This window comes from Felis catus, chromosome A1 (genome assembly GCF_018350175.1).
Source record: "Felis catus isolate Fca126 chromosome A1, F.catus_Fca126_mat1.0, whole genome shotgun sequence".
NCBI lineage: Eukaryota > Metazoa > Chordata > Mammalia > Carnivora > Felidae > Felis > Felis catus.
In genome coordinates, this window is record NC_058368.1 from 161,146,502 (window position 1) to 161,151,192 (window position 4,691).

The 4,691-nt window shown below is 34.8% G+C and overlaps 1 pseudogene; it reads right to left on the minus strand.

The window, feature by feature from the left end:
* Positions 1-321: 321 nt before the first annotated feature.
* Positions 322-1,940, minus strand: LOC101090231 (annotated as a pseudogene).
* Between the last annotated feature and the right edge of the window lie 2,751 nt (positions 1,941-4,691).

Here is a 4,691-nt window from a genome sequence, read left to right on the forward strand (position 1 = left end):
CAAGTGTGTATGACTTAAAGGTTAAAAGTCCACATTTTAAATAGTCTTCTCAATTATAAACCCAGATTTTCTGTAGGCTTCACAAACCAGATCAACAGCTAGAATATGTAAGAGTCAAGGAATAAATAATATACATATACATTTATACACATATATATATATATATTATATGTGTATGTATGACATATACATATAAAATACATACATATCAGGGCGCATGGGTGTCTCAGTTGATTAGGTGTCTGACTTCAGTTCACATCATGATCTCGTGGTCTGTGGGTTTGAACCTTGCATTGGACTCTGTGCTGACAGCTGGGAGCCTGGAGCCTGGAGATTCTGTGTCTCCCTCTCTCTCTGCCCCTCCCCCACTCACACTCTGTCTCTCTCTTTCAAAAATAAATAAATATGAAAACACACACACATATATCAGTTATATTACCTAATAAAACCATATTCTGTTAAAACACCTATGGACTTACTTCAAAAATTTAATCAAATATATCAATGTGTTTTCCAATGTTGATAGAGTGATTCAGGTTTTTCACTTTCACAGATTCCAGACTGAGCTGCCAGATGCTGAAATTCTCCTTATGGGTTAAAAGTTTATTTCACATCTAAATTTTTCCTGTTTAATGGTAAATATTTGCTGAAAGTTGGTTGAGCACATAACAGCTTAGGAGTTGGAAGATTTTGGTTTGCACAGGCTACAACATCTAATCTGTTATGTGTGGTCACTCATTAACTTATCTTTAATAACTACCAACACCAGAATCTTTCTTTTTTACAACTTTTATCAATAAAGTAACTAATCTATAGTTATCATGCTATAAATTTATTTGGTCAGCATTGAATTGCACCATTTTGTTATTTCTTTTCCAGAAAGCTTTGGTGGAGGAACTATTGAGATCTGGTATTCTAGCTTCACTGAATCTCCCTCAAAAACCTTTTTGCTTTGTTGTCTAAAGGTGAAAGTTGGTGCTCTTCTCTGTTCTTTTGCAAGGACGCTCACCAGCACAGTAAATGTGACTTCTCCTGTTCGGCTCAAGCAGCACATGCAAAAACCCTGCATCTGAAGCTCTCATCACTTCAAAGTTGAATGAATGATAACACTTCTCAGACATCATCATTTTGTGAAAATCATCTGATTAAACTGGTCTTCCATTTATACAGAATGACATATTAGGAGCTGGTGGTCCACTCTCTACAAAGTTCATGCTGCAGAATCTCCCAATTCAGTCAACATGTTCTCTCACACTTGAATAAAATATGGTGGGTAAGATTTCTTCTGGATTGAATCCTGATCATTCATGTATCCCTTCGAAAATGATCTACTTCTTACTTGTGACATTGGAACTTATAGTCGTGTGTGTTTGAAATTGTGCTCTCTATCATTTTGAGCTTGAAACACAGCAACTACATTCTGTGATTCTAGTAATCTGCAATCTATCTTCTCATATGTTAGCCATTGACTTCCATTATGAAGAATGCTGTCTTTACATTTCAGCTTTCTCTCCAAATCTTGACTCAAAGCTTTTCTTTTGATCCTGGTATTTCATTGTTGGGAGTTCTTGATACGATCCTAGAATTTGCAGTTTGGGATGGCTTAGCATTTACAGGTTGGCCACTATAGGGTTGTTGATAGTTGGAGTCCACAGTGGAAAGGATTTACTGCTGCTGTAATCAGACTGTGGTGGCAATATGGAGCCCAGGAAGCTGGCTGTGGACTGGTAATAGGTGGCTATAACCCTTTGGCTCTGGTTGGAACCAGAAAGTTGTTGAAGAGATGAAGAGAAAGCAGAGGTGGACATGGTGGTGTGAGAATTCACTGTTGAAGAGGCAGAACGTCTTTGCTCTGTGCATGGGTTAAGCTACATAACAGAAGACTATTTGGTCTGGCTAGAAGATTTAGAAGCTTCAACAAAATGTGTTTTTATATGCATTACCTTTCCTGCAAATTCTAATATTAATTAAACAAAATGTAAGCAAAAATCATTTTAAAAACAACAAAGATGGTCTTTAAGATAAGACGAAGTCAAGTGTTTGACAGGGCTTATTATTAAAATATAATTTAAAATAATAACTTGAGTGTGGAGAAGTATGCATTAAATTCCATAAATTCTTTGTTTTACAGACTATAATTTGGGAGTGATAATAGTTTCCATTTTATTTGAGTTTGTAAATATTGTGATGGATGTTTTAATTTATAAATGCCCAAGGCCTCCTTGAAATATATTTATTTTAAATCTGTTCCAATTATTTATTTTGTCATATGCTCATAGGTGAAAACAGATCAGTAATATGAAGAAGAGATCAGTTGTCAGAAGAGGTTAATTTAAACCAAAAGTTTTCTGCTTATAAGTCTGTTTTTTAAAAAAAAAGTTTTACCTGTTTTGTGTGTGTGTGTGTGTGTGTGTGTGTGTGTGTGTGTGTGTGTATGATGTAGTGAGGAAAAAATCGTGAGTTTTGGAAACAGAAGCCTGATTAGACCAAATTGAAAAACCTAACTGGATGCCCTTAGGCATGTTAAGCTTTTCAGACTTTGGTTTCATTTTCAAAATGCTAGAATATATACCTACCAGTGTTATTATCCATATGAATGGTTCTGGCCAACCATACCATGCTGTGATTCTCAGGGTCCTGTGGCACATAGATATTTACAGTATTTTCCATAGACTGTTCACTGTCACCTGGCTTTGTCCTCAGTACGTATCTTGCTAAAGAGTCTACCATTACAATTTGGCCTCAAGACTTTTTAAGAAGGAAATCAACTTTTATTGAATGTTCATTTACTACAAATTATTCTAAGTGCATGTATACACATTATCTTATTAATGTATGTGTATATTACCATGAAGTATTTATTTTTAATTTCCATTTTTAACAAACAAAGCAAGCCTAAGAATAACATACACACATTGGTACTTAGGAAAGTTAGGGGACTTCATCTGATATTTGCATCATCATCTTGAACTGAATACCAACTCTTTGCCAGTTTTATAATGCATATAGTTTTTCATTTATCCATAACCATAACCAGACATATGTGATTCTTACTCATATTTCACAAATGAGAAAATTGGGCACTAAAGAGCTTACATAACTTATTACCAAAAATAATATTTCAGTGGCAGAACAGAGGTTTAACCCCGGGATCATCTGACACAAGACTTTTAGCTCCTAACAGCTAGTTTATTAGTATCTCTGAAAGTGGAAAGGGTTACAGTTTAAGTGTGATTAGGGATATCCAAGTACAAGCCATCAAGATAAAAATGCAGCTCCTCTACAATCTTTATTTTTTAAATATTTTTTTTTAGTTTATTTACTTATTTTGAGAGAGAGAGAGAGAGAGAGAGAGAGAGAGCAAGCATGAGCAGGGGAGGGGCAGAGAGAGAATCCCAAACAGGCTCCAATGCTGTCAGCACAAGCCCATCGTGGAGCTTGAACTCACAACCCACGAGATCATGACCTGAGCCAAAACTAATAGTCGATGCTTAACTGAGCAACCCAGACAGCTCTCTTTTCCAATTTTAAAACAAATGAATATCTCTGATATATGCAGGAACTTAGAATTTTGATTTCTATTGCATTGAAGTATAATAAAGTCATGACATAATATTTATATTCTGTTATTATATAGATTCAGACTTAGCCAAAGATATTTTTCTAGAAGAATCTAAACTTTAATTCTAATTTTCATTTATGTACTGAGGATTAAATTTAAAAAAAACACCTTAAACCAGCACACTGATGTTCATGAGTCTTACTTTTGTCATTCCGTACTTCTTTGCCCTTTATTAATTCCTTATTCAGAGTGTAAATTTTATTATCATTCTTGTCAAAAATAATTTTTACTTAAGTTTTTAATTCCAGCTAGTTAGCATGCAGTGTTGTATTAGTTTTTCAGGTGTACAATATAGTAATTCTACAGTTCCATATATTACCCTGTGCTCATCATGACAAGTGCATTCCTTAATCCCCATCACCTATTTCTCCATCCCCCACAGCCCTCCCCTCTGTTAACCATCACATTGTTTTCTATAATTGAGTCAAAAATAATTTAGGGGCACCTGGGTGGCTCAGTCGGTTGTGTCCTACTTTGGCTCAGGTCATTATCTCATGGTCTGTGGGTTCGAGCCCCACGATGAGCTCTATGCTAACAGATCAGAGCCTGAAGCCTGCTTCAGATTCTGTGTCTCCCTCTCATTCTCTCTCTCTCTGCCCTTCCCCCACTCATGCTCTGTCTCTCAAAAATAAACATTAAAAAATTTTTTAAAATAAAGTAAAATAATTTTAAAATTTCACCATGGGCTCTATTATGCACATACATATGTAGATGGTTACTGTTAATCAGGAATATTTCAAAGTGTGAAAAAAGAAAATGCCTATCTAAGTCCATTTATATTGAAATTTTAATATGTTGCTATTACAGCTGACATTCAAAGGAGTAATTGAAGTGTCAATATATATATTTTCATTTATCTATTTAAATATCCATCTAACTATAAACACGCATTTATAGGCACATGCATACACACATGCATATTTGTGTGTGCGGATATGTATTTGCATATGCATATGTGTGTATACACATACACACATAAATATAGCCGAGAGAGAGATGACAGATATTAATTTAGCTTTAACAATAATTAATACCTAGAGTAGTAGATTTTATAAATTCTACAAAGGGA